Source organism: Gossypium hirsutum, chromosome A09 (genome assembly GCF_007990345.1).
Source record: "Gossypium hirsutum isolate 1008001.06 chromosome A09, Gossypium_hirsutum_v2.1, whole genome shotgun sequence".
In the NCBI taxonomy this organism is placed as follows: Eukaryota; Viridiplantae; Streptophyta; class Magnoliopsida; order Malvales; family Malvaceae; genus Gossypium; species Gossypium hirsutum.
This window is the reverse complement of record NC_053432.1, coordinates 8,610,561-8,633,454: the sequence shown is the minus strand read 5'-3', so window position 1 is coordinate 8,633,454 and position 22,894 is coordinate 8,610,561. Positions and strand designations below refer to the sequence as shown.

The window sequence follows — 22,894 nt, the reverse complement described above, 5'->3', positions numbered from 1 at the left end:
CAAAAAATGCCAAAAAGTGAAAAGTCTAGTACATGAGCCACTCCTTTCAAAACAAAGATTTAAGGATCAAGCAATACCTACTAAAGGAATCATACAAAGATGGCTCTACCCGCAAATGACTAACGTTTATCTCTATCCTCATTGCTCATCATTTCACTTTCCCTTTTTCTTGCCCTTTTCAAATAAGGGAATTGTTACAATGGCAAAAAGGAACTGAAGGAAAACATTCATGATGCAACAAGATCAGGTGTTTCAGCCTCAATTGTTAACCAAGCGTTATGTACTTTGCCCATCCCATTATCCAACTGGTTACGCAAGGATTTGATTTGTGGAATCCCCAAAACTCTTGGCTGCACCCAAGAGACATGAATTGTTCCCTCAACTTGATCAATTTTGCCCTCAATCAGACGAACCTGCAGTCATTATTCGCAAAAAGGTTATACAAGTTATCTTTAGAATTTTGAACCCTCTGAAGTATAGCTAGTTGCTACATGCAGGCCTCGGGTCAAATGTATACAATGGTGCATCATCATATGAAAAATTGAGACTTAGACTTCCACAAATGTTCACTATTCATAATAATTTGTATTTTCCTTGGCTTATATCCAAAATTTATTCATGCCCCCTTATAGTTTGCACTCCCTATTAAGGTGTCATGAAAAAACTGAAGATAAAGGAAAATAAATACGTGTAAAAATAAAGATAACAACAATATTATGAATATTTTAACTTACGAACAGGATCTTCATGAGAAGATACTCAACATTCTCAATTGACACAATTTCGTTCTCTCAGCAATAACTTTTAAAGGAATAGTTCGATCATCAGATGTAACATTCCGAATTAGGGCTTAGTCAGAATAGTGGTTTCGGGACCACCAATCTGATGTTAAAATAATTAAATTATGATCATTATGAGGTATAGGATATGAAAATAAGCATGTGTTAAAGTTTCATGAAGAAATTCTATGTGTAAGGTATCTAATTGGAAATTAGGGACCAAATTGAAAAAATTGAAAAACTTGAATTATAGAAGCAATTAGTATGAAATTGCTATGGATTTTTAATTAGAGGTCATTAAAGAGTAATTTTCCCAATTTCTATGTTTTTGGACAAAAATGGGCATGCATGGAAAATTTTGGAAGTTTAGTAAGGAAGGCATTTTGGTCATTTGGTAATAAACTAAATAAAAAGGGAAAAATCAAGCTAAAATAAGCTCATTTTCTTATCCATGCTGCCGAACTTCTAAGGGTCTCCATAGCTAGGGTTTTCAACATTTTCAAGCTCGATTGTAAGTGCTCCCTAGCCCCGTTTTTGACGATCTTCGTATTTTTAGATCCTCGTAACATGTTCTCTCTATTTCTACCCATATTTCAAGCTAGGGTTCATGTTAAAAAATTTACCCATGCATGAGATGTTTGTATTTTGATGATTTATGGAGGAATATGAGAGTTTAAAGGATGGTAAACAACTTTTACTAAGTAGTTTTTCATGGAAATGGCTTAAGGGACCATTTTGTAAAAGTTGTGAAAATGGATAGAAAAATGTGAAATGAAAGAAAATGTGGGCTGCTATAGGCAAGAAAAATATCCTGCTAGGCTTGGGTAACTTAGAAATTTCATGCATTTCATTATACAAGCCTTAGGACTAAATTGCAAAAGTGTGAAAGGTTAGGGGCAAATTGGTCATTTTGCCGGGGGTGAGTTTTAAATCCTAAAATGAAAAATGTGATGTATTAATAGTCAAATTTTATTGATATAGACCCCGAGTAACCAATTCCAGAGGTCGACCCTGGAAAACGAAAGGTTTCGGAATAACTGAAATACAAAACCGAAGCAATTACCAAGTAAGTTCGTATAACCCGAAGTAAACTCTTAATATACTTAAATATGTATGTTCTTGAATATATGAAAATTTAGATATTCATTGCATGATAATCTATGAAATGTGCTAGTGTAAATGAAAGACGATAAATGTCCTGGTTGAAATAGAAAGGGAAATCTGATGGATAAATTATGGCTTACGTGACAGGAGATACTGCATGTGTTGCAGAAAAGGAATTAGCCCAGACGGGTAATCCGATGATCTCAAAATAGAAAGGATCTAGCCCAGATAGATGTTCCTTGAGTGATCGAGCCTCCTGAAGAATATAGATGCATTAAGGATTTAGCCCGGATGGGTAATCCGATTGAGGACTGAATTTAGCCTGGACTGGCAATTTAGATCCTAGTTTATGAGAGGAATTGTCATTAAGAGGATTTAGCCAGGACTGGTAATCCCAACATTGCTCTATGGGTTATTATTACGGGGGATTTAGCCTGGACTGGTAATCCTGCCGTAAGATATATGGTTCATGGGAGTGCGTACTTGAAATGATCACTTGTGTGACTTGATGGTAATTCGGCCTATCCATTGAGATTTTCGATAAATTCAACGGGATTAACATGAGAAATAGAGATGGAAATATTGAGTTGATGAGCTCATCTAAGATTAATGACATGATGTATTGTTATGAAACTATCTTGATAATTGAGTGCATGTGATAGGGAAACTATTTCATGCTTGATGGAATTATTGCCTAAATATGGTTGTATGCTAATTAACCGGTAAGTTTACTTTCCAATTATCCAGACTTACTAAGCATATAAATGCTTACCCCCTTTTCATTTCCCTGTCTTACAGAGCTCGTGGACTCGTGAAGATTGGAAGACAGTCGGAGAATCAACACACTATCGACTTGTTCTATTTTGGTGTATAAATACTTTCATTTTGTTTAATGGCATGTATAAGACTTTTAGTTATCTTGTTATATGCGTCATTTGGCTAGCCAATGTAAGGGCCTAAATGGTATACTTATTCTTTTGTATATGGCCATGAGATATGGCTCATATTGATGTAGGTAGTAAACCTACCAATGATGCATGCCTATGTTTAAATGTTTCATGAGATATGATGATGAGCTTTACCATGACTGGATAATTGAAAAGGAACCTAATAATTTGAAAGTGGACATAGCATATAATGCTATATGGTTATAATATGGCCTAAGTGTAAAAAGTAAAATGTGATATGCTAAACCCTAATACGAAATGGATTATTTAGCATGTACTAAACCAATGAGATGAGGTTGACATGAAATTGGGTTATGCTAAGGTTGTTTAAGAGTATGATTAGGCCATGTTAAATACCCTTGAGGTCTTTAAGTGTGTATGGATGATAGAGGGTGACCAAAGGCTTGGTAAATAGCCCCAAAAAGGTCTACACGGGTAGACACACTGGCACGTGTTTAGGCCATGTGTGACACACGGGCAGCCTCATAGGCGTGTTGTCTGGCCGTGTGTCCCCTGCACCTAAAAATTTAGGTCAATTTGCATGGTAGTAAACACAGGGGTAGAGACACGGCCGTGTGTCTCAACCGTGTGGAAGACACGGCCTAGCACACAGGCTTGTGCCTTGGACGTATGCCTCAAAAAGAATGATGACATCATAAACAAAATGTCTGGGTTTTTGGACACGGGCAACGACACGGGTGTGTCTAGGCCGTGTGAGGGACTCAGGCTAGGGACACAGGCGTGTGCTTAGCCGTGTGAAAACCCCTGTAGGTTCGAAATGGAAAATAAATCCAAATAATTCAACACGGGTGGGACACACGGGTGTGTCCCTAAGCACTCGAGCGTGTGCTTTGCCTCCACACGAGCGAGTGAGGCATAACTATAGTTCTCGGTTTGGCCCCGGGTCGCTTTTAATGTATGTTTTGGGCCTCGTAGGTCCATAATCGAGACACTATGATGTTGTTTGATCGATTTTAAATTAGAACGAAATTTTATAATTCGTATCTTCTGAAAAATCTGAGTATGTGTTTGGTAACGCCTTGTACCTTGTCCCAGTCTCAGGTACGGGTAAGGGGTGTTACATCAGATGGGTGGCTGCATTGAAACATATTGTACTTTAGTTTTTAACCACATACAATTATCAGTAACTTTGACCTGATCCCTTGGGGTACACTAAAACAATACACACCTGAAGATAATCTCCACTAAGCATAGAATATTATTTTTTTCCAAGAGCTTCTTCTCATTCTCAACCAAGGCTGGTTGAGCACTCAGTATAGCATTGTGCGCGCGACACAATTCTTCATAGCGAACCAAATTCCCAGACTTGAAGGATTGGAGGATATAATAAAGCCACTCTACCTTGGTCCCCAGAAGACTCTTTATCTGTAAATGATGCCAACAGTCATCATCTCAAACATAACAAAATAAAAACATCAAAGCAAAGAAATTCAGAGGGGAAAAAAAGAAAAAGAAAAAATAACTACAACACACAAACTCCCTTTTAAATCAATCCAACACAATGAAAAATAAGAATGTATTCATGTAATTGCAATAGCATGAAAAGAAATGCAAAACGAAAAGAGGCTCTTAATAGCAAGCATTTTTCAGTCATTAAACCTCCACATACATTAACATAAGTATCATAAACGAGGCCTATGAACCTTATCTTTGTGCAATTAAAAGCACATTTTCTTAATCAAGACTGCATCGATCATCTCCATAATAATTGGACTAGCTGCAATATATAATGAATTTTAAGAAACTTATAAATATGTGCTTACAATTGGATGAGCAAGGAGTTCTCCAAAGTTGTAGATGTTATCTCCCAAAAGAGCAGAAAGGGACAAATCAAATGCCAAATCCTATATCGAAAGAGTTCAAATAAAATTAAATGAAATGAAGCCAATCGATTCAGTGCTAGAACAACATACAGTTGAATAGATTAGTAAAGCTAAAGAAAATTAGCAATGACACACCAAAAGCACCAAATCATAAAAAATAATGGATCTTTATCATAGAACTAAAGAAATTAAAACAAATCAATCCATTAAATATGTGAAGCAACCTTTGTACAAACGCAACTCTCATGGACTTTGCTTTTTGGTAACAGCTCCCTCATTTGCATTTTCAGCAAGTTCTCTCTACTTTTCCTTTACTTTAAACAGCCGAATCATAACTCCATATATATTAAAATTTAAAGTGAACCCATTCATTTCCATAGCCTTGATAACAAATTCCAGTTACCACAACAAAGCAATATCCATTCAAAATCTAAAGATTCAAAACCAAAGCATTAAAACAAAAACACTTGTTCTTAACAAACCCTAACTGAAAAATCTAGCCTTCATTATCAAATTCGATTTCCATACTTTTGAGCTGTTGATGATCAAAATCCATTTTCTTTTAATAAGATCACTCATTTACTTGATCCAAAGCTATTTAACTAGACTAATTTAAAACTACATAAAAAATAGAAGAAGTACCTCTTTTTTTTCCCAATATTTGCAATAGAATTTGAACAACAAAAAGAGATTCAATATGAAATTAATTCTAACAGATCATAATTCAAGATACAACTAGTTGCAAAAATAGAATAGATCGTTAAAGAAAAGAGAAAATGGATCTAACAGAAGACTTAAGTAATCAACATCGATTAAAAGAGCAAGTGAGAAGAAGAAGAAGAAGAGAAAAGGTAGTGTGTTGGATTGATGGGATTGTAACAAACCTATTGGAGGAAAAGCCGAAGAAAGAAAAGGTTTGACGAACGCCGGTGTCGGGTGTTGAGAATCGGTGTTGGTTGACGGCAAGCAGAAGATCAATTGTCAAGGATGGGAGAAGGGGAAGGGGAAGGGAAAGAGAAGATCGGTGTTGGCTTCTAATTTTCCTGAAAATGTCTTACCGAATTACAAAGGGTAAGACATTTTCCAAAATTAAGGGGCTTCTTTTCCCCTTTTTGTAATTGATTTTACTTTAGGAAAATATTTCCAGCCGAACAAACTCTGGAAAAGGCTAAAAACATTTTCCGGAAAATATTTTACAACCAAACAAACGGAGCCTTAAAATTTTCCCATTTCCTTATTACCAAAACCAACGACTCCAGGTATGCATAATAACAAAATTTCCTAATTTTTTATATTCTTTATAGCTTTTTAATATTGTTGAATAAATTTTTATTTTAAAAAAATATTAATTTTTATTATAATTGTTATAAGTTTCATAAATTCAATATTTTATATAAATTTCTATATATATATTTTATATTTTTTTAATTTTTAATAACTTTTCAATCCTTTCTAAATTTTTATAATATTTTAATATTATTTTCATAATATTTAATAACATTTATAATATTTTAATATTATGTTTAATATGTGTTAGGATTTTGACCCGATTAAGTAGTGAACAAGTAAAACCCCTCCAAAGAGGATAAAAAACCACGGGCAAAGATAATTTTACTATAATGGCAAAAGAACGAAGAGTAAAAAAGATGGAGATAAAAACTAAACCCTAAAACCCGAAAAACAAAGAACCCACAAAACGTAAACACAAAATTCTCTAAATGTGTTATGAGTTCTAATCTCTAATGGGTGTATATTCTAAGGTTGTAAAAGAGCCTATTTATAGGCTAAATTCATAAATCAAATAATAATAAAATAATCTAAAATAATCAGTGTTTGATTGAAACAAGTAAACAGAGTTTAACTGAAAGACTATTTTTCAAATTTGACTGAAAGTAGGAGTCATATTTTAACAAATCTCCACCTTGACTCATATTTCCACAACGCCATCTTTGCCAAAGCCCGCCACGAGCCTATCTTGAACTATGCAGGGAATTAACTGAGTCAAATTTGTGCTTAGAAACTAGAAGACTTCTAGCCTTCGACTTGTACACTGCCAAATCAAAACTAACCCGGGTCTGTTTTGCACGAACACAGTGCCCTAACTTTTCAAAACCTGCATCCAAAAGAGAACCTCTCTTCAACGAAATAGTCATACCTTTTTCCCTCTATGACCAAGTTGCCTCCGCTCCAAACAAATTACTTCAACTCCGTAACGGACGAGGGACGTCCGATTTCACCGGTCACTGTATAACCTTCCAGAATATAAAGACTGCCGGTTCTTTTACCTTTTAACAAAACGAGAGCTCCACGAGATACTTTAATGCCGCTCGACTCTATGTTGATTTTGCATCCTTTCAAGTCTAAAATACTTAAGGAGATGAGATTCTTTCGTAAATCAGGTACATGCGTGACATCTGAGAGTGTCCTAATCGTCCCATCGTGCATCTTAATTTTAACAGTACCAATACCAATTACCTTACTAGATGAACCGTTTCCCATGCGCACAACTCCACCTTGAAAATTGTATGTGGAGAACCATTCTCTATTGGGACAAATGTGGAAAGGACATCCTGAATCTAGGATCCACTCGGACGTGAGCTTGGTGTTATCACTTGTTGAGACTAACAAGAAATCATCCCCATTTTCATCGGCCAAATTAGCACCAGCTACATCTTCCTCATTACTCTCAGCAGCTTTTTTATTTCGTAGTTTATAACAATCTGCTTTGACGTGACCTAACTTTTTACAATAGCGACACCTTTTATATCGTTTCTTTGATGCTACCAAAATGGAAGCTTGCCTATCTGTCTTGCTATCCAAATGAAGCTCATTGTCGAGTTTGTCTCTACTCAACAAATGACCCTTCACATCTTCGAACGAGAGTTTCTCTCTGCCATAAATCAGGGTCTCCCTGAAAGACTTGTATGAAGGGGGTAAAGAGCATAGTAATAGCATAGCCTGATCTTCATCGTCAATATGAACCTCAACATTCTTTAAATCATTTAAAAGAGTAATGAATTGACTGATGTGATCTCTAAGAAGCTCACCTTCGTTCATGCGAAATGTAAATAGACGTTGTTTCAACACTAAACGGTTAGCCAGAGACTTAGTCGCATAAAGAGTTTCTAACCTTTTCCACAAGGCAGATGAGGTCTTCTCCATCAATACCTCCTGCAATACCGTATTCGTGAGGCACAACTGGATTGCAGATAAAGCCTTTTCATCAAGCTCTTCCCATTCTGTTTTATTTAGATTCTCAGGCTTTTTCCCGATAACAACCTTTTTCAAGCCTGATTGAACTAGAATTGCCATCATCCGAACTTGCCACAGATTGAAATTTGTCTCACCATCAAACTTCTCAATTTCAAACCTTGTTGTTGCCATCTCTGAACGGGCTGATCTATAAAAATTGAACTAGCTCTGATACCAATTGTTAGGATTTTAACCCGATTAAGTAGTGAACAAGTAAAACCCCTCCAAAGAGGATAAAAAACAACGGGTAAAGATAATTTTACTATAATGGCAAAAGAACGAAGAGTACAAAAGATGGAGATAAAAACTAAACCCCGAAAACCCGAAAACTCGAAAAACAAAGAACCCACAAAACGTAAACACAAAATTCTCTAAATGTGTTATGAGTTCTAATCTCTAATGGGTGTATATTCTAAGGTTGTAAAAGAGCCTATTTATAGGCTAAATTCATAAATCAAATAATAATAAAATAATCTAAACTAATCAGTGTTTGATTGAAACAAGTAAACAGAGTTTAACTGAAAGACTATTTTTCAAATTTGACTGAAAATAGGAGTCATATTTTAACAATATGCACAATTTATTACTTTCATCAATTGTATATATTAATAATTTTGTTGATTGAGTTAGTGTCATAAGTTAACTCGACACTAACTCAAGATTGATGACACATTTAGTATTCTTAATCTGATGTAGTTATGTGTTTAAATTTTATTTTACTCACAATTTAATTTAATTTAATTCATTGTAATATCGTACATATTTTATTTGTTATTCTTAATTAGTTTCAAATCATAAGTTTCATTATTTATTGTATGTTATTTTTAGATATATGTTTGTGTTCTAAATACGTGATTTCTAAAACTTCTAATAATATATTATAGTTTTTTAATCTTAAAATTTTAAATTTTATTATAGATTCATAATAAAACTACTATAAATAGCATTGTATGAATTTATATGATTTGGACAACCTAGAAGAATAATCTCACGCAATACAACTATTATTTATTATGTTATACCAAACTTTTAAATAAAAATACCATTTATATGTAAGGCTGTCTGAACATCATCATCGTCAGTAAGATTGCTTAAATTTTTTTAAATCCAATTACCACAAGGGCTGCTTAACTTCTTTTATATATATATATAAATTTTAAAATTCTACTTGAATTTTAATTTAATATGTAATTGTATACATGAACTTTGATTTGGTGCAATTATACATATGAAACTCTAGTTATGGTTCAAATGTATATTTGAAATTTTAATTTTGATTTAATCATACACATTTAAAGAAATAAATACATCAATTTATTTTTATATTGGATAAATATAATTATTTATTTTTAGATGCCCATTGGTAGATAATGTGTCTCATTAAAATCTTACTAAGATAAAAACCCTATGAAAAAAGTTCCTAATGAAGGAAAAAGAGTATACATATCTATAATACGCATAATATGCTATCTCATTAAAAAACCTTACCAGGAAAATCCAATGAGACAAAATATCGGTTAAGGGAAAAAGAGTACAATGCACCTCATGAAAATATCACATACTTTCTCGTATTCTACGTATTCAATCTTGAATACTAGTTTTTCAAATGACTATTTGAATGTATTTGCAAAGCATTTATATTATCATTCTTTTGAAAGTTATGAGTGAGGGAAAAATTTGGGGAAATATATTTTGATCTCTTCAAGAGTTTCAACAATAATCATAGAAAACTTTAATCATGATTCTTCTACAAAAAAAAAACAAATAAGTATTTTGGATCATTTTATAATTCTCATTGAACTACTATTCACTATGTCAAATTTACCACATATGTTCAAATTAGTTCAATTCATATAAATGAACAGTTTCTTGAGAATTTTAATATGCTTCTAGCATTCTAAATCCTTCAAGAATTTTAATATAAACTTTAATATATAGTGATTCATAAAAGGTTGTAACAACAACCATTAGACACATGTTAAATCTTTTATGAATTGTCAGCTTAATAATATATCTAAAAGTTATTGTATCCACCACAAAAGAATATTATATCTTTTCATAATCAATGTCATTGCTTAGTGAAAAATTTCATATTTTTATTCCACTTTTGCAAAACTACTTCATTTGTACCCTCTCTGGCTTTATACCTTTAGGTATTTGGACTACTCGTCCAAAAACTCCACAAATTTAATTGTATTTGAGGTGTGTCTTTCTATTTTGAACAATCTATTTCATATCTATATTTCTCAACATATTTAGTAAAGACCCTATAGTCAAGGGTGTCGGGAAGTGCATTCCTGGGACTCCGTTCCCGTAAATCGGACTCGTAAATATTTATTAAAAATATTTACGAAGTTAGCTGTGTAATTAATTTGACTTTGGTTAAGTGAATTTGCATTTATAAGTTGTTTAAGTGTAAGGATTAAATTGCATAAGTATTAAAAATATACTTATAGATTAAAATTAATAGAGGAACTAAAATGATAAATATACATTTACCTTGTTGCTGTGGTGGACGGCATTAGGAATATATATTATATACATGTTATAATATTTAATAACTTAAATATTTACTGTATGTATATATGTTTATAATATAATAATAATGATATTAGAAAGTAATAAAATAAAATAAATGGAATGATATGCGGCAAACTTAAGGACTTTTAGGTTCAAATTCAAAATTGGTTAGTCGATTTAGTCTCTTTTCTTGTAATTTTTATATTTTTGGAATCTTGGTGTTTAGAACTATCCGACCCATGTCGAAATTTTAACATTGAATAAGATTTTAGATATTGTTGTTGTTGAATAGTTTTAGTATTAGTGATTTAATTGATAGATTTTTAAGTTAGAAATGAAAAAGGATTAAATTGTAGAACAAATTTTAAATTTAAGGGTATAATTGAAAATAGGGAGTTAAATTTAGTTTAAAGTGAAGTGAGTATGAAAATTTAGAGTTAATGGTGAAGAATAAAAATTAGTCCTGATTTAGGGGCTAAATTGGGATTTAAACAAATATTAAGTAAAAATGGAAATATTACATGTGAAATTGAATTGTGTTGTATTGATGTTGTTTTAATTCCATAGCTAACGTCGTACCAGAATCCTTGACTTAAAATGGGAGGGATAAAATTGACGTCGAATAGTTTAGAATCCACGATTTGTATTTCTATAAATTCGAATCTAGTTGTTAATTATTGTATTTCGATTTAATGCATATGGTAAGTGGTTGAGGTGAGTATTTTGACACTTTGATAGCGAGTTGAAATTATAGTTGATTGAAATGGATTGAATTGGTATATGCATTATGAATAAATTGATTATTAGAATTGAACTGAATATATGTGTAAATGTGATAATGTGCAAATATGAGAATTGGATATTGGTTGTATTTGAAAAATGAAATGAAACCCTATTAACTGTATCGGGCTGAGTCGGATATAGATGGCATGCCATAGTATAGGAAGAGTTTAGGGATTTCTTCGACTTCGACTCAATCAGGCACCCAATTTGCTTCAGTTTAACTGATGAGACACTGAGTGTTAATTTATATAGCGCTGGGTACAATTATTACTTTGGATTAATCCGATAAGGCACTGTGTATCAAACTGGTGTGTTGGTTGGATCTGTGTATCCATCCAAGTCCGAGTCATGTTAATAGGGGTAATTAAATAATAATATTCTATGATCAATATTGAAATGGCAAAATATGTGAATTCGAAATGAAAAAGTGGATTGATATATGAAAGGTGAAAATGTTGTGATCATAAATGAGATATATGAGTAATGTACTCATGGATTGAATATAGTTGGTTTATGGCATTGTTAAAATGAAATGTTGAATGATCTATGAAAAGCTATTTTTATAGCAAGTGATATTAATTGAGTTATATGTTAAACCAACTAATGGAAGAATATTTGTGAAGTTGAGCAAATCATGAGATAATGTGGTATTATGCATGAAATTAAGATGGTGATAAATTACAATTGCTTGTTAGATAGTAATATGATTATACAATTCAAATTGAGCATTCATGTACCTTTATGTCTTTAAATGTTCAGATTATAGAAATATCATTGAGTTTTACTCAGCGTACGGTTTTGCTTTCCATGTGCAGGTTAGGTACTTCTCTTTTGATCGCCGACTCAGCATCAAACAACGATCCCAACATCAAATGTGGTGATGTTTACCTTTTATGATGGCATGTACCTAGGGTGTCTTAGTTAATACTTATTTTGTAAATGGATTGTAAATGAGGTTATAAGTATAAGGTTGGTTTGAGTATATAAATATATGTTTGTGTTTGAAGCCATAATTTGGCATATTGTTTTGAACCAATGCTTGTCAGAGGTGTTACCAATTTATTCAAGATTGTTTTTTTATTTCATTATTTCAACAATAATATTGCATGCAAAACCATTTTCGACCACTTTTGTTATCGACTTCACATTTTCTCGAATTAACATAACTTATCGAGATCTCTTATTTTTACTATTTTAATCTTCAGTTTTAGGTACCTAAATGTATTCTGGAGTTTTACTTATTAGTTATGCCTTGGGTCTCTTCTGGAGCATCCGCCTTCACTATATGACCATCTAGATTCATTATTTTCTTTTATCAGAATTTTCATATTTGGAACTTGTAATGAGTTATCATTGTTGAACTTCTGGTTCAAATTACTCCTCCCCTCCCCAACTCATTATAAGCTATTATTTCTCTCCCCCTAATGTTAGAAAAACTATAGAATCAAAATAGTAATCACAAATCATGTCAAAATTGAATCTCCAATACATTTAAAACATATAATAATACAAGGAGACTTGTAATTAATATATATTCTCAACTTTGTTTGAGGATTCACTCATCTTTATGCGTTGTGGTGGAGCAATTGGAACATATACACATATACCAAAATTCAAAGATGAGAAATATTTAGCTCTTGACTAAAAACCAATTGTAATGGGGAGTATTTATAACTTATTGGCTTGATGCATACAACATGTAAATAAACATAATCTCATGTTGAAATAGGAAGTTTAGTTCTCATAAGTAATGATTTAGATATTAATCAGAGGCGTTCAATCAATAATTTATCTAAACCATTATGCGAATAAATAACAAACTTTTACAAAAGTTTTTCAAACTCAATCAACAAAAGACTGTGATATAAACTCATCAGTATTAGTAAGATGAATTCTCTTAATTGCATGATTTGAAATTAATTATTTAAACAAACAATCTTACAAACGACAAGTTACAATTTGATAACACATATGTGATTATTTTGTAGATGCATCTAACAGGAATCATAAAATATCAAAATCATCCACATGGTGGATGAATGGACCCATATTCATTTCAGAAATGCAAGACATTAAATCTCAACTTTAGCTAGTGAGTTTCTAAGAATCAATTTTCATTGAGAACAAGAAACGAATGAGAATTCTTTAATTTAAAGAATCTTCTGATTTTTTTAATAAATGTCTATATAAATTCTCAATTAATTTTCGCATCATATGATCCAGGATGGTCTAACTGGTCATGCCAAGTAGTAAATGCATTTGTATCAGTAAACTTCTAGTTTACTTTAACATGCATTTCAATTGTACTAATAATGTCAATATAAATTGTGTCAAATTGATACTTTTACTGTCATTCCTTTTACTTTGTATCCACATATAAGTATTATTGTGACATTTACTACTGAAAATATCTAAATCAATGTAAATTCTATGATGTCATTAAGTCAACAAAATAAATATAATTTCTAAACAATTATATGCAATATTTGCTTCAGGGAATATGTCAAATTCTTTAAATATCCAAAAAATATATATATTAATAGCAAACTTTAAGAGTGGATCTTATTTTCCAGGTGTACAATAGGTACATAACCATAACTTTTCATACATAAGTTTTCTCTCTTACAAGTTCTCATCAGTAGTATTTTTCCACGTAATTTTAATTGAGAACTTATTCTAAATACTGTAGAGTTATACTCACAGTTTAAAAAAAAATTACAATTTTAGGTGCATCCAACTATAACGAGCTTTAGATAGAATTATCATGATCTATTGCTCATAAGTAGATCTTTCTCAGTTAAATATTTTTCTTTCAACCCCTTAATGTGAATGATGAGAAAAGAAGATCATAAAGATAGTCATAATCAATTCAATTTAATAATAAGAGTAATCAATAATTTGATCCTCTTTTGATTTATATGAAATATAATATTTTCCTCATTCACAATCTCAATATGAGATCCATTATTAATATATTTTAAAACCAATGGATTAACCATCACAATATATTATTATATTAACTCTTCTAGAGCTTTTGACTAATTTTGTACTACCAAATATTAAAATAATATTGGTTTTTATTTTCTTTTATACTTGCGTTCATTTTGGGGAATGCAATAGATTTACTAGGACGAACTTATAAACATCCCAGTAGATTCTTCATTTTATAATCATTATCGCAAACATGCATGGATTTCAAATCAAAATCTATATATTTATTTATGTTGTCATGACTAATCTCCAATTATAATAAACATGATATAATAAATAAATCATAATAAATATACCTTAAGATCTTTAACATCATTATCATCACCCACATAAGGATTATATAAATTTCTATGGATAATGAGTACCCCTAGTGCGCAGGTCTCAATCAAAGACTGAAATTGCAATAGCTCTAAAATGCAATCGACAACAACTTGAGTAGTAGATTTGGAGTGACTATATTATAAAATAAAAGAGAATCGTACTCCTAACGTGTTATAAAATAAAAAGATAAAAAGTAAAGAACAAAAAGAATGGGAGAGCAAAGAAATAGCGTATTTTATTGATCAATGAGAATATTTACAATACTTCTCTAAAGTCTATTTATAGGCATAAGAAGTATAAATCAAGTAAATATATACTTCTAATTACTATTAGAATTTAAAGTACATCAAAACTTATTTTAATATTAATGGACATCCACTTAATAAAATATTCATAACAGACAGAATATTGTGATTAACAAATCTGATTATAATAATAATTTTAAATTTGATAAATTGAATATCTCAAAATTAATTTGACATAATATATATATACTAAAATAAAATACAAGTAAACGTGAAAACTTGTCACATTAATGACATGCACGGAATTTATTAAAGATAACAAAAGAATTGGCAAAAATGTGAACTTTTTTAACATTACACGAAATCATTTTTTCCATCTTTGAAAATTATTTATTTGTTTATTCTTTAAAATTAGAACTTGATTTAAGTTTGATAAATTTTCCATATTTATATAAAAAAACAAAATTTAATAAAATTGGAATTTTGTTCATCCAAATACTAATTTTTCTATTAATAATAGAATTCAATTTATTTAAGATTCGAATATTAATAATTTATTTTTATTTGAACTATAATTTCCTTAACCAACTAATAATAATAATAATAATAATAATAATAATAATAGAGGATTTAGAAATCGTTTACCGATCATGTGACAAATATTTTATAATAGAATAAATGGCACTTGATTCATGCATTAATTCAATAAAGAATCTTATATTATAATTTGTTTTGATACATTAATAATGATTTTTAAAATATATATAATATTTTTTTTATTTTTTTTATTTTATTAAAGAATATTTACAGGCGAAGGTGGCATAAATGGTATATTCCACGCCAAATATAATATAACGTAGTGAGTACGATATTACTTTTTAAATATTATTGAAAAATAATACCAGTCACCTTTCAAATTCATCTTCTAGATTAATTTTAAAGGCTTAACTTTACAATATCCCCAGATTATGACACAAATTTTAAATTGGTATTCAAATTTTAAAATATTTTAGTTAAGTCCTTAAAGTATCATTATCGTATTAATTAGGTCATTTCGTAAGCTGGAGCATTACCAATTACCATGCTCGTTAAGATTTGACTTGAAACATATTTAAATGCGTAAATCGAATTTTGAACATGTGTAAACTTATCTCATTGAAAGTTTAGATTGGCATTATTTTAAAAATAATAATAAATTTAATGACATTATGTTTTTTTAACACGTCACATGCAAATCGTCCATGCAATAAATATATGTGTTTACAATTTAATTCATGTGTTAAATGTGGTCCATGTCATGGGTACACTAAAAAAAAAAAACTTGATCAACACAATATTGATACTTTGAGGATTTAATTAGAATATATTTAAGTTTGAAAGAAAAATCAAAATATGGGTCATAATGTGAGGATTTCTTATGAAATAACCCCCAAAATCAAATAGTTTCTGCTTATACGGATTATATATAAATTTCCATTTGATTTCAAAGTTTTAGACTTTTGTAGAGTTTATTTTATTTTAGAAAAGGTTAATTTTCACCAAATGTCCCAAAACCATTGTGTATTATATGTTGGTCCTTAAACTTTAAAACATTTTAACAAGTCTTTAAAATATTAATATTATGTCATTCAAGTCCTTTTGTCAGCCCAGTCCTCAATTTAGTTGTTAAATGTTGATTGGGACCTAAAGTGAACCATATTTAAAAGACATAAATCAAATTGTAAATACATATATATGTATTGTATGGACAATAAGAGAACTATTTTTTGACATCTCATACCTTAACTTTTCCATATAATAACTACACAGTTGTTTGCAATTTGATCCATATTTTAAATACGCACTCCACATCAAATTTGAACTAATATTTAACACCCAAATTAATGACTAAGCTGATAAAAGGACCTGATTGATATAATACTAATACTTCAAGACTTAATTAGAACATTCTAAAATTTGAAGACTAAATTATAATTTGACCCATAATTCAAGACCCCAATGCGATTAACCCAAAAACAAAAAAAAAATGAATCCCATAGTATGCATTTATTATGACAGATAATAATAACATATAAACTATATTTATAAGAGCAACGATGCCAAACATATTTTCCTTTGATCTCAAGGTTCATCCCTCACTCAAAAGAAAAACCCCTTACTCTTTGCTTTTTTTTTCTCTTTGTCGGTCACTCAAACACATTTTCCTTGCACGAATCAAATACATTTCATCATTTTAATCCCATAATTTCTTACGGATTAAGGGTATATAGTATTATGGAAATTATTAAAACAATTTACATCATTAAATCAATCATTTATTAATTTAAATAATAACATTTGAATCCCCATTCTATTTATAGCATAATCACTATTATGGACCTCAAAACGAGTTTATGGGGCCCTAAAAATAGTTTGAGAACAATTAAGAACTAATTTAAAACAAAAATAGAAAGTTTTTAAAAAATCTAAAAATTTTAAAAACAGAGGTCACACGGCCGTATGACAAAGCCAAAGCCGTATGGCTTAGGGACATGGTCGTCTGGCCAAACCGTGCATAACTTGAAATAGGGTCACCCGGTCATGTCGCTAGGCAGTGTCCCAGACCATGTGGGTATTCGAAATGAGGTCATACAGCTATGTTGCCAAGCTCTGTAACTCTCTTTGACCGTGTGAGTTAAGCTTGCACCAAAATTTAAGAAAATACACGGCCGTGTGAGGAGGCCGTTTTTGGAAAAAAACGGGTTTGAAAACGAAATGGAAAATAAATTTAGGAAAAAATTGGAGTTTTAAAAAATTTTCCAAAATAAGGTATTAGTTGTGATATGTAAAGTAATAAACACTTAATCAAAATTGTACCTTTTCGATTAATCTAGGATAAGCGCGATGACCGAGTAGTCTTCTTTGCTATCCTCAAGCTCACGTCTATCGAGTGTGGGCTCGCTTCGAATCAGAAATTTTTTTACAAAAATTATGGAGTAATTTTGTAATTTCTCTAAACTTTTGATTCAAATTGTAAATTATAAAAATATCTCTAAAAATTTTATGGAATAAATCTTCAGAGAATTTTCTTTCTACAACTTTCTCTCGAATGCAAATGTGTGTAAATAATGACACAATGCTCTTTTTATATAGGGAGATTTAGAGAGTTCAACTATGATTAAACTTAATCACTTTAATATTAAATTAATAAAATACTATTAAGATAAATATTAAATTAAATTTAATATTAAACTAATAAAATAATATTATTTTTGGAATAATTAATCTGAAATCAAATTCTCTGGTAGAAATCCAATAGGAGTATAACTCTTTCACTGCTCAACCACCGACGACCAACCGTCACCGGCCACTAGGACACCGCCGCCACTGCCACCGACATTGTCATGTCCGGTGATGCAAGTGTGACACCCTTACGACACCCCAAACTGGTTCGACCCAGGTCAATGACGACCTACCAGTCCAGTGTAGCCACCAATTGGACCGTCAATCTGGTTTCACATTTCGGGCTTCGTTCAACCAGTTCTTGGGTCTTAGTCTCAGTTTTGGGCTCTTGGGTCCAATTTACGATCTCAGGTCCAATTTTCAAGTTCAATTATCCATTGGGCCAACTATCTAACTTGAAAATTAACTTCCAAAAATATCATATTAATTTTAATTGATTGGATTAATTTAATTTTACTTGATCAAAATTAATTTTTCTAAATTATTTTTTTAAGAAAATTCTTTAATAAAATTCTCTAGTTGAACAATTCTCATGACCACCTAATTTAATTTCACATCGAATAAATCGACGCAATTAAATTATTCCCAAAAGTCATAGAATTTTCTCCTGATTCAAATGCAGTCAGATCGAGCTTTGGTTGAGCTAGCAGAGGGACCAGCTAGACATATACAATTAGGCTCTAGTGATTGCAATTATGTTCAGAAGCATCGTTCCGATAATTTGCAATTACTTAATCATGGAGTCAGTCCACAAGAAGTACCATGATTGAAAACTCCTTATTGTATACTCTTTATGAAAACAAGTCATCTAATTGTTTTGTCTAATGACTTCGTTATGTGTATGTTACCCTCATATGATATCCTTAATTCGTTTGAGTTAAATTTATTCACTCAATACAATCTTATTTTATCTCTTTGTCACCATTATGTCTTCTTAATGATTAATATGATCACTGTCAACAAATGACTGTGATAAATTGCTCATTCGAGAACAAGCAACCTGTGGCCACATTTCATATTTATCAATCCACACAATGCCAATGAGAGAATATCATTAACTTTTTAATTGAAGTATGGATTCCATTATTGCTAGGAAAACCATGCCATACACAAGTCATGTACCCAACATACTGACTATGGGCTCGATCATCCTTAGAGCATAAGCTTCTACTTATATCAAAGCACATGAGTTGCATACGCATGGTTAGTGACTAACTCAGGATTTGGGTAAATCACACCATGAATGTCACAAGTGAATTAACTCACAAACAAGTGAATTAACTCACAAACAGATTCAAAATTAATTCATTTTGGATCTAGTCTAATGTATCATTCTACCAATGAATACATTTATGTCTACTGTGGAGTCAACTGCTCAAATAACCATGACTAGACATCTCCCCAATTGGAATTGTAGACGACATAATAATCCTTCTCAGTATTTGAATCAAATGTTCACTTTGATTCTTTTACGGGATTACGGACTCATTTAGATTATCTACCGAAGTAAGTTGTCTTTCTCGCAACGTTCTTTACAATGCCACTTATCTTCAGTTTGAAGTTTAGATAATCAATCAGCTAATATTTGCTTGTCATAATTTCGTTATGCATGCAAAATACAAAAGACATAATAGTGAAATGTGAAATTAACTTTATTTATTTATTCATCGTTCAAATAAATAGAAAATAGTTATATGTTTACTATAATATAGGCACATTTCCCAACAGTCGTGTGTGGTACACGACTGTGTGCCTATGACAGCCCATGTCCAAGGCCATGTGTGTAATATCCCGTATTTTAGTGGTCAAAAATAGTGGTTTCGGGACCACAAATCCAACGATTAAGTTCATATAATTAGTATTTGAATTATACGATTCAATAATAATTTTTATATTGAATTTTGATCTGATGAATTTAACCAATTGAATTAAAAGTTTGTATAAATGGTTTGGTTCAAAAGTCAAATGGTTATTGAAAACGAGGCATTAGGACCCCATTTTCGTATTTTAAGGCAAAAATATTTACAGAGTCGTATTATATGTGAATTGCAGTTTGGTCTGATAATTTTGATGATTTATTGCTTAATTACGGTAAATGGATTAATTTGTAAATGAAGTAAAAGTTAATTGTTATAGATTTAAAATAGTAAAGGGACCAAAATGGTAATTAAACCATGGTCAAAAAGTCCAAGCGGTGGTGGATATGATTAATCCACTAACTTTTAAGCTATTTGCTCTCTTAGTCCTAATTAGTTTAATGTTAAATTGAAATTAAGTTTATTTAGTTGGAATTTAATATAATTGAAAGATCAATTGTGTAATTGGACCCTCTTTAAATGGTTTAATAATAGAAATGATGTGAAATTTTCTAGATTGTGATAAATTTCAATTAAATTCTAATTAAATAAGGATTTATTAATTAATTTGTTTCTTATATGATCGGAAATGGTGATTTTGAGGCCACAACTCTGATGTGTTAGGTTGTAAATATTAATTATTTAATATTTCCGAGATCATTAGTGTCGTATTAAAATTTGATTAGAAAATTTTAACGTTTGGATGGTTAATTAAGTAAAAAGACTAAATTATAAATATGAAAAAGATGAATTTTTTAGTTAAAAAGGTAAATCAATGGACCTAGATGGTAATTAAACCATATATATTATGTATATGTATGGACGTGAATTAGTAGTTTTATAGGTTATAATAAAGGTTAATTTAGTAAATGGATAATTAAGTAAATAAAATAAAAGTTAACAAATAAAAAGAAAAAGGCTTCATCTTCTTTGTTCTTTCAATTGAAAACCAAAAACACCATAGAAAGGAGAGAAAAGCTAAGGCTAAGCTAGGGTTCTTGGGTTTGGTAAGTAAATCTTGCTCATTTTTAGTAATTTTTATGTTTTTGAGCTCGTATTAGCTTAATCTAGTTAATCCGTGAACTAATTTGTAAAATTTTCAAATGTTTTGGATTATGGCATTAATGAGTTTAGTGTATTCTTGAAATTTTATGAAAGATTATTGAGCTTGGTTGCTAGGTAGAACTATTTTGTAAAGTAATTTTTGGTAATTTTAATGTTTAAGGACAAAATGGTTAAAGTGATAAAATTATAAGGGCTTGTGAAATAACAGAAATTATGGTCTGTGGAGAGGCCTTATATAGTTTGGCTAAACTTGGTTTTATTTAATATTTGTTAAATCGCAAGTTTGAGCTTAAAGACTAAATTGCATAAAAGTGAAATATTGTGGGTAATTTTGTAAAAATGTCAAAAAGGACTAAATTGCATAAAATGAATTAACTTTTCTGTTAGAATTAGTGAATTGAATGGAATTATTATTTTAGATCAAGAATGAGTAGAAAATTGAGGAAATAAATTACCGAATAGTCCTTGTACCTTTGTCATTGTTGTAATTTAGTCTGGTAAGTACGTTTGGTTTAATTTTAGTACATTTATATATGTATTTTAGGAACTTAATTGTATAATATTGGATTATATTGATGTGTGTAGTTGGGAATGAAAATAATGAATTGAAATGACATTGATCACTGGTTGAAATACTATGAGCCATTACTGCAAATCAATCCTGTATGTTCGTGCATTTATTTATGCTTATAATAATTCTTACTTTATTTGTTAATATACTATTATTGAATGTTATATTATATACCAAATGAAGTTCAGCGAACGACATCCACCAATATACTGAATGATGCTCAAATGAGTGTTAGCTACTGAAACTTATACGTTATTGAGCCATACCTACTGAATCTATTGAAATGTATGTGCTGTTGAGCAATACCTACTGAATATACTGAAATGTATGCGCTATTGAGCCATACCTACTAAATTTACTGAAATGTATGCGTTATTGAACCATACCTACAGATTCTACTGAAAGTATGATCTATCACGCCATACCTACTGAATTTACTAAAAAGAATGCTCTATAGAGCCATACCTACTGATTTTACTGAAAGTAGTGTCAATGATGGCACATTGGTTAGGTACATAGATTGATTTGTTTGATATGTTTGAGTGTTATTGAAAACGGTTTTTGAATTATAAACTTGTGTATTTGAATATGTTTAGGTACATAAGCAAATGGGTGAAATTTGAACTTGAAATTGGTTATTTTTAGGCACACACGACCTGAGACATGGGCTATCTCATAGCCGTGTGATGCGCATGGGCAACTTACACTAGTCTGTGCCTTGAACGTGTATCAAAATAGTATAGGTGTAGATGTCACACGGGCTAACACACGACCCTATGATTCAACATCGAATTAAACACAGTCAAGCACACGGCTTACGATATGGCCATGTGAAATTGTGTCGAAAGGTACATAGCCTATCACACGGTTGGCTACATGGTCATGCCCTTGCACCATACGGCCGTGTGACCCCTGTTTTAAAATTTTACAAATTTTCCTTGAATTTTTTGATTAGTTTCAAATTGGTCCCTGATCATTCCCAAACTAATTTTAAGGCATCGTAGGCCCGATATAGGGTCCAAAAGTGTATGTTTTCTTCGATCCAAATTTTTTTTAATTGTTGTTAATTATCCTCCTTAACTGATGTTATTGTTACTAAATGTTCTGAAATGTATAGTGGTACTTTGTAACCCTATTCCGATAATAGAAGCGGTTATGGGTGTTATAGTGTGCACCTTAAAAAGATTTCAAAACAAGACATCTTTTTAACCCAATCTTAGGTACCAAGCTAACCCAAAATCAATCATTTCTATACATCAAAATAATATTCAAATAGACTTGAAACATACCAAAACCAACATCTTAAGTGCCTAACCAATGTGCCCTTATTGCCTAACCAATTTGCATTCAAGTTCACATGTCCATACATAAAACATGTATCAAACTTACCATAT

The 22,894-nt window shown here is 30.9% G+C and overlaps 1 pseudogene; it reads right to left on the bottom strand.

Annotated features, from left to right (window-relative positions):
* Window positions 1-227: 227 nt before the first annotated feature.
* On the bottom strand, window positions 228-22,681 carry LOC107889908 (26S proteasome non-ATPase regulatory subunit 13 homolog B-like; annotated as a pseudogene).
* Window positions 22,682-22,894: the final 213 nt, after the last annotated feature.